This window comes from Hevea brasiliensis, chromosome 2 (assembly GCF_030052815.1).
Source record: "Hevea brasiliensis isolate MT/VB/25A 57/8 chromosome 2, ASM3005281v1, whole genome shotgun sequence".
Taxonomy (NCBI): domain Eukaryota; kingdom Viridiplantae; phylum Streptophyta; class Magnoliopsida; order Malpighiales; family Euphorbiaceae; genus Hevea; species Hevea brasiliensis.
Genome location: NC_079494.1, coordinates 74,080,118 through 74,098,343, shown reverse-complemented (window position 1 = coordinate 74,098,343; position 18,226 = coordinate 74,080,118).

Genomic DNA, 18,226 nt, shown 5'->3' with positions numbered 1-18,226 from the left:
TATTTGACTGGCTTAACAATTCTTTTTCATGATTTTCTCTTTTCCACTGTGTTTGTAATGGTCCTAAGGACCGCGGCGTCATATTTTACGGTTCGAAATTTGAGTTTAAATCGACTTCGCAGTCTTTCCCGAGAAGGTCACCCATCGCTGTGACTCTCGACTCATTTAACTTCTTATGTTCTGTTTTTCTTATTTATACTTAACTAATTGAAAATTATTAATTATTTATGTTTATAGCTTATCTAGTTGTCTTAAGTGTGGTTCTAATCCCCTTAATTGTCCGGACCGACTCCGGTCACCGAAATAGTGAAATATACCAGGCTATGCAAATAGGGGTGTTACAATTTAGATTTGTGTTCTTCATGAAAGTTGTAGGTTTATATCTCAGCTTTCTACTGGTAAAATTTCAGGTCATTTGGACCTACCTAGCCCAAGTTATGGCTAAATGAACAAACAGTGTTCATTTCGTCATTTTTGTACAGGTCAGAACACCCATTTTCAGATTTGGTCAATTTGTTCACTATGCTATGGTCACTTTTTGGGCATGATTCCAAAATGAAAAATGTGCCATTTTGTGTTTAGTTTCAATCCCAATTGGCCTCACACCAATTGGGTTGGTAAATTTTCAGTTTTGGTCCTTGAAAGAGACTTTAGTCCTGCTGCCTGCAGAATGACCATATCCAATCCGAATTTAAACCTAATTCTAACACCTCCAACATACCTCAATTGGTCACAAATGACCATTTTTCAGTTCAAACAAGGTCAAACACACTATTTGACTAATTGTCCAATTTTTCACAAGCTCCAAACCCTAATTCATCCATTTTACAATTTTTTATATAATTAATGTCATTCTAACATACAAGCAGCACACTCTTCATCATCTAAGTTCAATTACATTGTTAATTCCATTCAAAACTATCAAACCCTAAACTTCCTCATGCTGATTGAATTTTATAGGATTCTAGATAGGCATGATTTTTCATGTTTTCATGTAATTCTAACTACTTTAATCTTAATTCTATACTTATAATTCAATTAAAGTTAAGAAAGAGAGCTTACCTCAAATGGAGCTTTCTAACTTCTTGATTCATAAAGTTTTCTTCAAATTCTCTTTTCAATCTTCTTAACAAGACTCAATTACAAGTTTTAGCTAAGAAATCTATAAATTTTATGGCTAAATTTTGGGGTTTTAAGAAGCTTTTAAATGAGCTTCAATGTAGGAAGATGAAAGAAATGAGAGAGATGAGAGAAAGAAAGGCCCACGGCAAGAAGAAGAAAGAAATGAAAAAAAAATGGCTTTTTGATTTATTTTATTGTCACTTTAAATGATTATCCCAAATTTTTAAATTATAAAATTATTAGATTTATTGCATCATGCATAATGTCATGCATGATGTAATAAACTTTTTCAACTTTTTCTTTTTCCGTTTCTTTTTTTTTATTTATTTTTTTTCTTTTAATTGTTTTTATACAAATTTTGACTTAGTCAATTTAGTTAATTAAATTAAAATTAATTTTGATGTCATGCATGATGTCACTTGTATGATGTCATTATTCCTATTTTCTTTTCTTTTTTTTTTCCTTTTTTTTCCATAGTTCTTTAATTTAATTCTCAATTTCAAAATTTTCTTTTCTCTGATTTTATTGGACAATTAGGTCAAGAGTCAGCTCTAGGGGTAAATTGACCAAATTGCCCCTTGCCGGTTCGATCCGGTTTGTAAATAATTCAATATTTCTTCCGGATCCCTGACCTAATTATTTGACCTGCTTAACAATTCTTTTTCGTGATTTTCTCCTTTCCACTGTGTTTGCAATAGTCCTAAGGACCATGGCGTCACATTTTACAGTTCAAAATTTGAGTTTAGACTGACCTCGCAGTCACTTCCCGCGAAGGTCACCCATCGCTGTGACCCTCGGCTCATTTAACTTCTTGTGTTCTGTTTTTCTTATTTATACTTAACTAATTGACAATTACTAATTATTTGTGTTTAGGGCTTAACTAAATGTTGTCGCAAGGTGTTTTGCGGTCGCCTGGACGAACACTCACCGAAGTGGGAAAAGTGAGGAGTCGTCACTTTAATTTTGAGGGAAATTAAAGAAAACCATTTGTGAAGGTAAGTTAAAATGAAACCACTTCTGTCACACCCTACCCCTCTGTAAGGCATAACATGATCCCGTAGTATACCTAATGAATTACCAACTCCGTCTACTGATAACCCATTAAATACACTACAAGGGATTTTCAAAACTTTTCTTACTTCTTTTACAGTGGTGAGCACTATTTACAGGTGTTAAAAACCTTTTGAATCAAGTGATAAACCGACACATTTGACTTAATTGGAGTTTCAGAAAATTTTGGCAGAGTGCCATCGGTATTTTGGATAAAGCAGTTCTTGAAAACTCAGAAAAAGCACTTCAATATGTATTTGCAAATCTCAACTCCAATATATTTCTCAACACAACATATTTCTCAATTCAAATCCATAGTGATTTTTCAAAGACTGAGATACAAGAAATATAATACAAAACTATTTAAGTAAATGAAATCTCAGATTTACATTCACGATAATTTACATTTAATTACATACCAAAATATTTTACAAGAGTTTCTATACAACTGCTCAAATAATTTACATACATATTATTACATGCTTACATCAAAACCTATGTACATGGGTATATCTATGATATACCTGGAGCTGATCTGAATGTATCCTCAAAGCAACTTAATCACTGCTCTATGCTCGCTTACTCATGATAAAGATACAAAGCTATCGCTGAGTGGTGAACTCAGTGGTGCACAACTATAATTTAAAACATAGTACAATATACATTGACAAATTTTACAGTAAATAATTTGAGAATCTGAATACTGATCAAATTTCACAACTCAAAATATTCATTGCCAATAATGTAAATCATTTGTATAAATAACTTGGAGCACAAAATTCAATTTATCAAATCTTGACTATCCATTTAAGTAATTCCAACAAAATCAATTATACAATAACCATAATTGAAATCACAATTTCTTACCATTCAAAAGCCATTCTGTATCTCAAAAATCAATCTTTATCTCAAAAATCATACTGTATCTCAAAAGTCATTATGCATCTCAAAAACCATGTTGTATCTCAAAAATCAATCTTTATCTCACTAACTATGCAAGACTAATCCGAAAGGGCCATATTCGATGTGATTCTAACTCCCTATGGTCGGGGAGGCCGAATCTGATTCTAACTCCCTATGATCGGGGAGGTCGAATCATCGTGCACAGTACCATCACAATAATGAATCTTCCGTAAGGGCCATAACGATAAAATAAACTTAGATCTAACCTCAAATCAGAGGAGAATCTAAGCCTGTGCACGTACCATGGTAATCAAAACACAACTCACTCCATTGTCTTCTCAACAAATGAGAGAGACGGGTAATAACCTAGTCAAGCATCTATAGTGAGATATAAAACAATATCACAATCCTTTTAGTGAGCATAAATCACAATATAATTCGATTCAAATTCAATTCCAATATCCAATAATTTTTATGCTCATCACAATTCAAATCATAAATTTGCATTTTTCCATGAAAATTACCAGCACAATTCAAAACACGTTCTATCATAATTTTCCAAAACATAATTTATTCAATCCATAACAATGCTTAATACTTGTGGAAATACCATTTCACAAAGCTAAATTCATACATACTATAACAATTTCAATAATCATTGAATTAAATCCAATGCCTATTAAACATAGTTCATAAGAAAATATGTCATTTAATCACATAAAATATTCAGAACAAAATCAGTTAAAAACTAGTTGTGCACAAACCTCTGATGACTGTCTCCCTGATCTGGACTCAGTGTTTCCTTCCCTTTTCCTGAGTCTTTGGTAACTGAGAAACACAATTTGAAGTGTTTCAGTACTAATTTAAACTGTCTCTATCGATGGTGTTTGGTAAATAATGCACTGAACTCAATTATTCACTTAATCACCTAATATACCGACCCTCGCTATGCTTTTAGGTAAATTAGGTTTTAGTGTCGTTAATATGTCACATTTGATAGGGTTTTAGGTTTGGTATGTTTTACCAAAGTCATTTCCTTGCTTAGTGCATTTTAATGCAAATTGCTGGATTCCGGGACACTGGTTTGACCTAACCGGACGATCTAGTTCCCTCGGTTTTCGGGTCTCGGTTGAAACTACAAACTTGTAGATTTAGGTCTTATGGACCGCGGTGCAAAATTTTAGGTCAATCCGAGTTAAGTAGACCAAGTTATGGTCATTACACTCTTGCTGGTCAAATGGTACCATTTTAGGTCAATTTTAGGTCAAATTGGTCAATTCTGGTTCGGCCAGTTTTTGGACCCGAACTTGTGCAAGTTGTTTGACTTGCTTATGGTCATTTCTGGGCTTTGGTGTCTTCATAAGACTTGTAGGTATGGGTCTTAACTATTCTTGGTCAAAATTTCAGGTCAATTGGACCTGGTTTGAGTGAGTTATGGCCTAAACACTCACTGCTGCCCAATTGGTCATTTTTCAGGTCCTAATTGCACCTAATCCGAATTGGTCAATTTTTTAGGTCACCTTGCAAGCAGAATTTTGGCATGGTTTCTCAATGAAAGTTGGCACATTTTGTGCCTAGTTTCACCTCAAATTGGTCTCATACCAATTGAGGTTACACATTCAAGGTTATAGGCTAAAATATACACTGCCCTCAATATGCATTTCACACCCCAACTTCAAACACACACTTACCTTTGCCATTTGTTTACTTACCTACCAAACTGTTTTGGCACATTACCAAAAGCATTTTCTACATTACATTAGCATTATTTTGGGCAGATTCCAATCACCTTCAACACACCAATAATCATTCACAATCACAATCTTTAAGTACTATTACAAACACACCTAAACATTACAAACTTTACATACACTTTACAATGTTAATTTACATACATATCATCAATCTTTCTAGGTCAATATTCTGCCCACACTTCCTTCAATATATACCATTACTCAAGTGTCCACAAGCTGCCACAAACCATTCTTCAACATCACATTGCCGTCCCATATACCAATTCCCATCAAAGTGCATAATTCACCATATAAACATGAAATAATTCACTAAGTTACTAAATCACCATGATTAACATTATTTCTCATCAATTATATGCACAAATACCTCATCAAAAACGTGACTCATGGCTGTCCAAAATGAAAACAACAATAACCCTTCAAACTCAAAATTTTCCTTCACCAATCTAACACCCATAACATGAACATAAACTTTAACAAAGAATTTCTCAAAAATGCAAAATTACCTTTAATTGTAACTTGTTAAACCTTCACCAAACTTCTCAAAATTTGTATCAATATCTTCCTTGTGATGTGTAGACAAAGTTTAATGAAGAACACTAAGAGATTAGAGTTGAAAATGGAGGATGGATCAAGCTTGCATGCAAAACATCAATGGTGGTTTCTCTCACCTTCAATTCGGCTAGCTTTGTAAGTTGGAGAAGATGAACTATCTGATGGGTTTAGTGGACTTACACCTGCCATACTTTATGTTTAATTAATCCTATAGTGGTCCACTAACTAAAATTAAAACATATTATAAGTTAACTTTCACTTAATCCACATTTAACCCATTATTTTAGCTATTTACTTTGGGTACCACCAATTTAATTTTTCATTTTATTTTATAAGTGTAATACTATTTATTTTTAATGGACATTTAGGTCAAAAGACACTTCGGGATGTCAAATGACTATAATGCCCTGCTCGTTGCATTCAGATTTTTCAGAACACCGTATTTTGTCTGTTTTTCGATTTCTCACTTTTCTTTGTACTAATTATTTAATTTTTCTTTAATCTTTCTAATGAGATTTATACTTCAATAAGGGTCTATTTATGTCCTAAAAATGTTTTCCGTGGTTCCCGCAGTATGGCTAGTCAACGGTCCACGCGTGACTTCCCAAGTCTGATCACCCATCGCTAGGTTTCCTACCGCTTAACTTGATCACATTTCTTTGCTATTATTTTTCCTTTGTTTTTCTTGTATTTTCTTTTCTTTTATTTCATTATTTTATGTCTCCTCACTCATATTGAGGTACGGTTCTAGGCATCCTAGCTGTCCGGACAACACTGGTCACCGGAGCAGCAGAACGCACTACCGAACTTTGGGGTGTTACAATTCTCTCCCCCTTAAAATAAATTTCGTCTCGAAATTTTACCTGGCATTAGTCTCTGAACAGCTGTGGGTGTTGTCTCCTCATATCCTCTTCACGTTCCCAAGTAGCTTCCTGGCCTGAATGATGGTTCCACAGCACTTTAACCAGGTGTATCTGTTTGTTCCTCAGCTGCTTCAACTCATAAGCCAGAATTTTTATGGGTTCTTCCTCATATGAGAGGTCTGGATTTACTTCAATCTCTTCAACTGTTAGTACATGAGATGGGTCTGACCTGTACCTCCTTAACATGGACACACGGAAGACACTGTGTATCCTTGCTAGCTCTGGAGGTAATGCCAACCGGTATGCTAAAGGACCCACTCTTTCCAGAACTTCATATGGTCCGATGAAACGAGGACTTAGTTTCCCCTTTCTGCCAAATCTCATAATCCTCTTCCAAGGAGAAACTTTGAGGAATACCTTATCACCCACTGCATACTCAATATCTCTTCTCTTCAGATCAACATAGGACTTCTGACGGTCTGACGCAGCCTTGAGTCTATCTCTGATCAATTTGATCTTTTCCTATGTCTGCTGAACAATTTCAGGCCCAATCATCTTTCTTTCACCAATTTCATCCCAACATAGGGGAGTTCTGCATTTTCTGCCATACAAAGCTTCATATGGAGGCATCCCAATGCTTGATTGGTAGCTGTTGTTATAAGCAAACTCAATCAAAGGCAAGTGTGTATCCCAACTACCTTCAAATTCAATCACACAAGCCCGTAGCATATCCTCCAATATTTGAATAACTCTTTCAGGTTGGCCATCTGTCTGTGGGTGGAATGCTGTGCTGAAGTTCAATCTAGTTCCTAGGGCTCTCTGAAGACTACCCCAGAATCTAGAAGTGAACAAAGGATCTCTATAAGATATAATCGATACTGGCACTCCATGCAATTTTACAATTTCATATATGTACAATCTGGCCAATCTTTCTAGGCTATAGTCCATTGAGAAAAAGAAGATTATACGATCATATAGAAAGGAGAAATAAACGTATGACTATTGTAAGATGGCTACTGGGTAAAAATTTCTGGCAAAAAGTGAGTAGACTTGGTTAGTCTATCAATTATAACCCATACTGCATCATGACTATTCTGTGTCCTCGGAAGTCTCATCACAAAATCCATAGTTATCTATTCCCTTATAATGTTTTCATAGGGTGCCACTTGTATGCTGGCTTGACACTTATTAATGTATACAAATTCTATTAGTGGGATTTATCTGTCCCATCTCCCTGATTCAATGACACAAGTTCTCAAGATATTCTCGAGGGCTTATCACGACATGAGTTATTATTATCATTTCATTTCATTTTATATAGAAACTCAATGAGTTTTAAAATTTACCTGAATCACTTGTTTCAATTGTCCATCTGTCTGAGGATGATACGTTGTACTGATATCTCTAAGCTTATAGCAATTACTGGGGTACAGGTAATTCACATTAATGTAACCGAGTCACTGACTTTAGCTACCTTACAAGTGTAGTCGTTTGATAGGCTAGTTCTGAAGTCTTAAATTTCTGACTAAAATTTTCACATTTATTTCCAGTACTAGTACTCTATTCAGGTGCAACTATATCAATTTATAGATTACTTACAAATATTCTTAATTTATTGTACCACGAGGAAGCACGTAGCTCTACACAATAATCTCGTGTCGGTACTATAATCTGCAGCTTACAATACAAACATCGAGAACATTATATAGTCACTACGTTATAACCTCATGGACTAGGTTTCCTAACATCTTATCTTTCTCGAATCCACTAATATCCTAAACCAATTTTGATTACAATATCCCAATTCTTTTAGTTAACAATTCTTCCAAAATTAGTGTCAATCATACTTGTTATTGTAGTTTTGATCCTAAAAGACTAGTCACTAACGCATCAAATTTATTCTCCTGTAAGGGAATAGCAACAGAACATATAGTTCTGAAACTAACACACAACTAAGTAGTGCTGGGATCAAATAATAACTAATTGCTTCTTTCAAAAATTAAGAACTTACCAACAGCTACATCTGAAGTTTCTGCTCTTTCTTCTTAGCGCATAGTGGACGCTCTGACTGGTGCGCTACTATATTCGGGTTGATTCACTGTGTTATAGTGGTGAGGAGTACTAACTCTATTTCTATTCTGACTCTGACTGACGGTCTGTGAACTCCGGAGAGCAGATCGAGGTGGTTTAGTACAATCTTTAGCAAAGTGACCAAGTTTTCCACAATTGTAGCAGGCTCCAGAGGCCTTATAGCATATCCCACCATGATATCTTCTACAAGTTTCACATTGACGGGAAGGGTAGGAACTTCTAGTTGTTCGACGACTAGATCTTAGCGGTCTCTGCCCTGATGATCCGCCTCTATCATATTTCTGAGTTCGGGGTTCCTCAAATTCTTTTCTCTTCCCCAAATTACTGTTCGAACTCTGACCCATAGGTTTCTCCCTCTTTTCCATTTCACACAGCCCTTGTGGGGTTGGTCAGATTTGGGCTTGGGCAGATGATTATCAGCCATTTGTTGGAAGAAAGTGGCCATTTGCTGGGCCATTTGTGCAGTAATTTGTACCGGTAAAACTGGTACAGTCAGGCCTTCGACATTTTGTGGAGCTGGGGCCTTAACTTATTCTCCTGCCATCACAGACTGTTCTATTGTCTCATTCTTCTCTTCCATATCTTTTCTCACAGAATTTTCTATCCTGTACAACCAACACAAGGAGATTCCTCTCCATTAGTTCACATTTATGATGTAAATGTACTATATGTATCAAACATTTGAGCAGTTGTAGTTACCGACAAAAAGATTTCAAATTCACAGTTCGAAATTTACTTTAAAACCATTGCTCTGATACCACTAAAACATGTCACACCCTACCCCTCTGTAAGGCATAACATGATCCCGTAGTATACCTAATGAATTACCAAATTCTTCATCGATAACCCATTAAATACACTACAAGGGATTTTCAAAACTTTTCTTACTTCTTTTACAGTGGTGAGCACTATTTACAGGTATTAAAAACCTTTTTGAACTGAAGTGATAAAACTAACACATTTGACTTAATTGGAGTTTCTGTAAAAATTTTGGCAGAGTGCCATCGGTATTTTGGATAAAACAGTTCTTCAGAAAACCTGTAAAAAGCACTTCAATATGTATTTGCAAATCTCAACTCCAATATATTTCTCAACACAACATATTTCTCAATTCAAATCCATAGTGATTTTTCAAAGACTGAGATACAAGAAATATAATACAAAACTATTTAAGTAAATGAAATCTCAGATTTACATTCACGATAATTTACATTTAATTACATACCAAAATATTTTACAAGAGTTTCTATACAACTGCTCAAATAATTTACATACATATTATTACATGCTTACATCAAAACCTATGTACATGGGTATATCTATGATATACCTGGAGCTGATCTAAATGTATCCTCAAAGCAACTTAATCACTGCTCTATGCTCGCTTACTGCATGACAAAGATACAAAGCTATCATGAGTGGTGAACTCAGTGGTGCACAACTATAATTTAAAACATAGTACAATATACATTGACAAATTTTACAGTAAATAATTTGAGAATCTGAATACTGATCAAATTTCACAACTCAAAATATTCATTGCCAATAATGTAAATCATTTGTATAAATAACTTGGAGCACAAAATTCAATTTATCAAATCTTGACTATCCATTTAAGTAATTCCAACAAAATCAATTATACAATAACCATAATTGAAATCACAATTTCTTACCATTCAAAAGCCATTCTGTATCTCAAAAATCAATCTTTATCTCAAAAATCATACTGTATCTCAAAAGTCATTATGCATCTCAAAAACCATGTTGTATCTCAAAAATCAATCTTTACCTCACTAACTATGCAAGACTAATCCGAAAGGGCCATATTCGATGTGATTCTAACTCCCTATGGTCGGGGAGGCCGAATCTGATTCTAACTCCCTATGATCGGGGAGGTCGAATCATCGTGCACAGTACCATCACAATAATGAATCTTTCGTAAGGGCCATAACGATAAAATAAACTTAGATCTAACCTCAAATCAGAGGAGAATCTAAGCCTGTGCACGTACCATGGTAATCAAAACACAACTCACTCTATTGTCTTCTCAACAAATGAGAGAGACGGGTAATAACCTAGTCAAGCATCTATAGTGAGATATAAAACAATATCACAATCCTTTTAGTGAGCATAAATCACAATATAATTCGATTCAAATTCAATTCCAATATCCAATAATTTTTATGCTCATCACAATTCAAATCATAAATTTGCATTTTTCCATGAAAATTACCAGCACAATTCAAAACACGTTCTATCATAATTTTCCAAAACATAATTTATTCAATCCATAACAATGCTTAATACTTGTGGAAATACCATTTCACAAAGCTAAATTCATACATACTATAACAATTTCAATAATCATTGAATTAAATCCAATGCCTATTAAACATAGTTCATAAGAAAATATGTCATTTAATCACATAAAATATTCAGAACAAAATCAGTTAAAAACTAGTTGTGCACAAACCTCTGATGACTGTCTCACGATCCGACTCGTGTTTCCTTCCTTTTCCCGAGTCTTTGGTAATCGAGAAACACAATTTGAAGTGTTTCAGACTAATTTAAACCGCTCTCTATCGATGGTGTTTGGTAAATAATGCATCGAACTCAATTATTCACTTAATCACCTAATATACCGACTCGCTATGCTTTAGGTAAATTAGGTTTTAGTGTCGTTAATATGTCACATTTGATAGGGTTTTAGGTTTGATATGTTTTACCAAAGTCATTTCCTTGCTTAGTGCATTTTAATGCAAATTGCTGGATTCCGGGACACTGGTTTAACCTAATCGGACGATCTAGTTCCCTCGGTTTTCGGGTCTCGGTCGAAACTACAAACTTGTAGATTTAGGTCTTATGGACCGCGGTGCAAAATTTTAGGTCAATCCGAGTTAAGTAGACCAAGTTATGGTCATTACACTCTTGCTGGTCAAATGGTACCATTTTAGGTCAATTTTAGGTCAAATTGGTCAATTCTGGTTCGGCCAGTTTTTGGACCCGAACTTGTGCAAGTTGTTTGACTTGCTTATGGTCATTTCTGGGCTTTGGTGTCTTCATAAGACTTGTAGGTATGGGTCTTAACTATTCTTGGTCAAAATTTCAGGTCAATTGGACCTGGTTTGAGTGAGTTATGGCCTAAACACTCACTGCTGCCCAATTGGTCATTTTTCAGGTCCTAATTGCACCTAATCCGAATTGGTCATTTTTTTAGGTCACCTTGCAAGCAGAATTTTGGCATGGTTTCTCAATGAAAGTTGGCACATTTTGTGCCTAGTTTCACCTCAAATTGGTCTCATACCAATTGAGGTTACACATTCAAGGTTATAGGCTAAAATATACACTGCCCTCAATATGCATTTCACACCCCAACTTTAAACACACACTTACCTTTGCCATTTGTTTACTTACCTACCAAACTGTTTTGGCACATTACCAAAAGCATTTTCTACATTACATTAGCATTATTTTGGGCAGATTCCAATCACCTTCAACACACCAATAATCATTCACAATCACAATCTTTAAGTACTATTACAAACACACCTAAACATTACAAACTTTACATACACTTTACAATGTTAATTTACATACATATCATCAATCTTTCTAGGTCAATATTCTGCCCACACTTCCTTCAATATATACCATTACTCAAGTGTCCACAAGCTGCCACAAACCATTCTTCAACATCACATTGCCGTCCCATATACCAATTCCCATCAAAGTGCATAATTCACCATATAAACATGAAATAATTCACTAAGTTACTAAATCACCATGATTAACATTATTTCTTATCAATTATATGCACAAATACCTCATCAAAAACGTGACTCATGGCTGTCCAAAATGAAAACAACAATAACCCTTCAAACTCAAAATTTTCCTTCACCAATCTAACACCCATAACATGAACATAAACTTTAACAAAGAATTTCTCAAAAATGCAAACTTACCTTTAATTGTAACTTGTTAAACCTTCACCAAACTTCTCAAAATTTGTATCAATATCTTCCTTGTGATGTGTAGACAAAGTTTAATGAAGAACACTAAGAGATTAGAGTTGAAAATGGAGGATGGATCAAGCTTGCATGCAAAACATCAATGGTGGTTTCTCTCACCTTCAATTCGGCTAGCTTTGTAAGTTGGAGAAGATGAACTATCTGATGGGTTTAGTGGACTTACACCTGCCATACTTTATGTTTAATTAATCCTATAGTGGTCCACTAACTAAAATTAAAACATATTATAAGTTAACTTTCACTTAATCCACATTTAACCCATTATTTTAGCTATTTACTTTGGGTACCACCAATTTAATTTTTCATTTTATTTTATAAGTGTAATACTATTTATTTTTAATGGACATTTAGGTCAAAAGACACTTCGGGATGTCAAATGACTATAATGCCCCTGTTCGGGTTGCATTCCCGATTTTTCGGTAACACCGTATTTTGTCTGTTTTTCGATTTCTCACTTTTCTTTGTACTAATTATTTAATTTTTCTTTAATCTTTCTAATGAGATTTATACTTCAATAAGGGTCTATTTATGTCCTAAAAATGTTTTCCGTGGTTCCCGCATCTGTAGCTAGTCAACGGTCCACGCCGTGACTTCCAGTCTGATCACCCATCGCTAGGTTTCCCGGCTCGCTTAACTTGATCACATTTCTTTGCTATTATTTTTCCTTTGTTTTTCTTGTATTTTCTTTTCTTGTATTTCATTATTTTATGTCTCCTCACTCATATTGAGGTACGGTTTTAGGCATCCTAGCTGTCCGGACAACACTGGTCACCGGAGCAGCAGAACGCACTACCGAACTTTGGGGTGTTACAACTTCAAAAATAAAGAATCTAGGTTCGGGGTCCATAAAGGGGTGGGAAAGGTGTTAGGCACCCCACCTCATCCCTCAACGAGGGTAAGCAGATTTAACTTCACGTTCTTCATAGTTAGGAGGGTTTGAATGGAAATGTTAATCCTTTTGACCGAAAGGAATATTTGATTTTTCACTAATCCGGATTACCCAGATACATAAGTAAATGAGACAACCTTAGTGAATTGTTATTGCGTATTAATTTTATTTCAGGGGGGATCATTTTACGTATTTGTTAAAATTTAATTTAGGAATCGGATAAGAACTCTCCTCCGATCTCCTTAAAATATTTATTAAAATTTTTAGGCTTGAGAATCGGATAAGAACTCTCCTTCGATCTCTTTGAAATATTTATTAAAATTTTTAGGTTGAGAATCGGATAAGAACTCTCCTCCGATCTCCTTTAAATATTTGTTAAAATTTTTAAGTGAGAATCGGATAAGAACTCTCCTCCGATCTCCTTTAAATGCTTGTTAAAATTTTGAGTGAGAATCGGATAAGAACTCTCCTCCGATCTCTTTTAAATATTTGTTAGTATTTGTTAAAATTTTAGATTGAGAATCGGATAAGGACTCTCCTCCGATCTCCTTTTTAAATATTTATTAAAATTTTAGGTTGAGAACCGGATAAGAACTCTCCTCCGATCTCTTTTATTAATAGGAATCGGATAAGGACTTTTTCGATCTCTCGAAACTTGATTACAACTACCCGTCACGAAATCCTAGAACTAAGGGTTCTAGCATTCAAAGATGCCGGGGCTCGGAATAAGGCTTCTTTTAACTCATTGGTACCTTGTAACTAGTCAGGGGATACCAAACTGAATTTTCCGACCTTCCTATGTGGTCGCCTTACCAATACCTTTTGATACCCGATCTATCCCGTTTATCTATCTTAAGGTTCGGTTTTACTCTGCTTTGTGATGTCTTACTCAATTGTCTTTTGCATCATTCTAGTGATTCGGCCTCACTATTTTCTCGACTTATTGTTCAGACCTTTCATTATTTTAAAGAGACCCTTAAGATACAGTTACCTACATTTTATCCAACCACTTATATGCTACTTGGGACTAGAAGACTTACGTTCAGGAATAGCAAAGATTAACAAAAAGAATGGACTAGTCAACACGGAAGTAAACTCGAGGATGACCTTCTTCGCGTTCTTTAGCGCAATATAAACTTGGAGAAAATTATATATATATATAAAGAACAAAGGAAATACGTAAAATAAGAATAAGCACTTAATAAAAAAAGCAGTATGAGCACTCACCTGTAGGGAGTCGGATCTATGGAACTAACTACGGGATCACAAAACGTAATGAGGCCGCGGGCTGGGAACCTGAAGGCTAAGGTTCGCCTTAAAATGAAGAATACCTTGCTAAAATACAAACTGATCAAAATTATAGCCGAGTATGTATGAAGTTGAGCTTGGACAACGGGAGTAGAAATGAAGATAACAAAGACAAAAAGTGAGAATGTCACAGGATAATGAACGAACTAAAAATGGAGAGTTTCAGTATTCAGAAATCCCTTTGCAAGAAAATACTTCAGAAAACTGGTTTCAAAAGTCTTTCTTATGAAAGCTTAAAAAAAATAGCAGAGTAACAAACTGAATTAAGTTTCAGAGTTCTTCCGCTATAGTCACCACCCCTTTTTTTTCGTCCCTTGAACAGTTTTTCATGCAGGTATTTATAGGAACCGGGTGCTTCCCCTGAAGGGTCAGGATCTATTTTGAGGGAGATGGAGGGTCAAGATTTCAAAGGACATGATCCGAGGCACAGGAACTAAAGAGAATCAGAACGGACGGCCGAGATCCCCTTCAGAATATTTGTCATTTTCTTCTTCTAATATGACGGTCCCAAATTCTCTTGTCCGGGGTGATCCGAGGGCTGGGAATAAAAGGCGTCGGTCTTGTCGTCTTCTTCTTTGATCCAAGGGCTCCGGACTAGTCCTTACAAATGAGATCAACAATGGAGATTGAGATGTACAGCACTGTCGTGACATACTCTGGCACTTGTCAGTAATGTGGGCGATTCTGAGGCGTGCGGTGGGGATCTCGTCTGCAACGCTTTAACTACCTCGGCTCTGATTATGACGACGGTTAGCGGAAGTTTGTCTTATTCTTTTTGCTATCCAACCTCCTTTCTTTTCCGATCTTCCTGACACGCTCCTTTTCCGATCTTTCATGCCCGTCTCCCTTCTACCGATCTTTATCACACCGGTCTTCCTTTTTATCGGGTTCGGTCCAGTCAAAGCATTTATTTCCCTCAATTCTCGAGACGCCCGCCTCATTTTCTGCTTAGCAATAAATGCTCGGGCCTCCTCTATATATACCTTCAACCGGGAAGCCCTTCCTCATTTGGACTTTCTCCTCTTTCCTTCTCACTTTTCTTGTTCTAGCTGTCCCGGCAACAATTTCGGCCATGGTGGCCGCTTTTGATCTTTTTCCGGTTGCCCTCTTTGTTCCTTGCCTGAAAATTTATGATCCCGGTGATCGAAAAATCATGATGACCTTATCTGATGACAGTGAGAGAACTGGACTAATTAACCGATCTGGATCGAGGACCTCGATCGTGCCGATATCGAGTCGTTCGACCGGTATAATCGGCGAACTAATTTCGGGCGAGAAGACTGCTAATATTCCCCTCAACACCGGTGACTGCTCTTTAGCGTTCATCTGCCTCCTCTCCACACTGGGTGTTTCGACAGCGGCTCGGTTTCGAGCGGTAACTTTGATGACGACCTCTCTCATTCTCATGAGAGTCATAGTCCCCCCAGCCGGTCTCCTGGTCAAACACATCTTTTGACTCAGCCACGAGACTAGGCTTTGACATAGGCCTTTTAGATAGGATGTTCCACCGATCTCTAAAGATCGCCCTTATGATGTAATCAGACCTTTAATGTAATCCGATCTCTAGAGATCGCCCAAATGATGTAATTAGACCTTTAATGTAATCCGATCTCTAGAGATCGCCCAAATGATGTAATTAGACCTTTTGGAAATAAAATTTATTTTGTCAATTATCACTTTATTATTATTGCATTGATTATTCTCCGATCTCTGGTGTGTTTATCCGATCTGGTTCCCAACTGAACAGCCCTTATCCGATCCGCACTTCCAAACATTCGCCTTAATTAGCCGATCCCTAACTAGCCGGTCTCTCCTTATGGAATTTTTGGAATATTCGTGAGACGTGTCAGAACAGCTGGCAAGTCCCGCTAACCGATGCACTGCCTGGAACATCATGAGCATTAAATGCCCGGACGAGTATAAATAGGGGTGGGGTTAGCCAGTTGCTCCCTTATGTCATTTTCAGTCTCTCGCGAACAACTTCAAAATTCTCTCGTTTCCTCAAGTTCTTCCGACACCGATCAGACTCCGGTAAGGGTTTTGATCCTTCTTTTAGTTTAAATTCCTTGTTTCCTTTGGAAATGAGCGGCGCCGAGGGTCAGAGAGTGGCAAGCCCCCCTTCCGTTCAGATCTCATGGTCATTTGATGAAATGGAGGTGGTCGGACCAAGCGTGCGACCCGAACCTTCTAGGGTCTCTGCTCCAGCTCAGGGGCAAGCAGCACCATCAAGGCATGTACCTTCTTCAGGGAGGGAAAACCTTCCCATGGACGAGTTGCCATCGGTCCTTCAAGAAACCAATCTGCAGTCGTTCAGCCAGGAGTATAACAGTCGGCCTGATTCCTACGAATTGATTAAGTGTCACGGCGATCTTCATGCCGATCACTTCTTCGAGGAGAGCGATATGATCGTGGTCTACGAAGAACAATTAAAGGCCAGTCTGCGGTTCCCTTTGGACGACTTCTTCAAGGAAGTTTTAAAATATCATCAAGTGTGCATCGCCCAAGTTCACCCGAACTCGTGGCGGATCCTAGTAGCCTTCCGAGGTCTCTGCCGAGCTAAGGGACTCCATCCTACAGCTAAGGTATTCGCCGAACTGCATAGGCTGACACGTCGAAAGGACGATGAGTATTGGTTCTTCCAGGCGAAACCCCATTGTGGACTTTTTACCGACCTGCCTTCCTCCCTGAAGAATTGGAAGAACCGCTTCTTTATCCTGAGGAGCAAAATTCCGAACAGCTTTGAGGGCTTCCCCTGCAGCTAGCTGCACTAGGGCCCCGTACTTTCGAAGCGCACCACCTTAAATAGAGAAGAAGGCCTGATGGTGATAGAGCTAAAGGATCAGGCGGGTAGAGAGAAGTTTTCTTGTTTGGATGCAGTGACTGCCAAATTGCATCACTGGACAATGGAGTTGATCACGGGCGAAGATCGCGGGCTTCAGCTCTCTGACCTCGGCATCGGTATTTTCCTATATCTCAAATCTTTGGACCTTAGCGATCTCACTGACCTCTTCTTTGTGCAGGTATGGCAAGAGACGAAGCCTCCAAGGATAGCCGGAAGTGAAAGAGAGAGGTCTCCCGAAAAGTGCGGGAGATGAAGCGATCTGAGCTGCTCCAGACGACCAGCCATGAGCCTGGGGAAATACAAGGGGGGCCCATCTCAACCTTCGGAGCAGTCAATCCCCGAGGTAGAAGTGATCCGATCTCCTCCTCGCCAAGAAGAGCTGCCTCCTCCTCCTCCAGTCGTTTCGAGTGCGGAGGGGGTCCTTCTCAATCTACCGCAAGGACTCTCTCCCGCGGTGCTCAAGTGCTGATCCATTCCTTAGAGAAGAATCGAACTGTTTGGGAGAATCCAGGTTTGGCTAAGGTTTTGGGGGCTTCCATCTGCCTTCAAGAGGATCGGGACAGGCTGTCCTCGGACAATCTCGATGACATCCTAACTCGATCCATGAGCCTGAATGTGGAGTGCTTGGTGACTCAGCACATCGTCCGAGAGAAGGCTCATCGCCTGGGTAAGGAGGTCGAGAAGATGGGTCATGAAGTGACTTCCCTCCGATCCCAACTCTCATCCGCTCAGAACTACATATCTGAAATTGAGGGGCGGATGAAGTTCTACGAAGATAAGCTAGCCGAGCAAGCTCATGTTCTGGCCAAGCGAACTCGTGT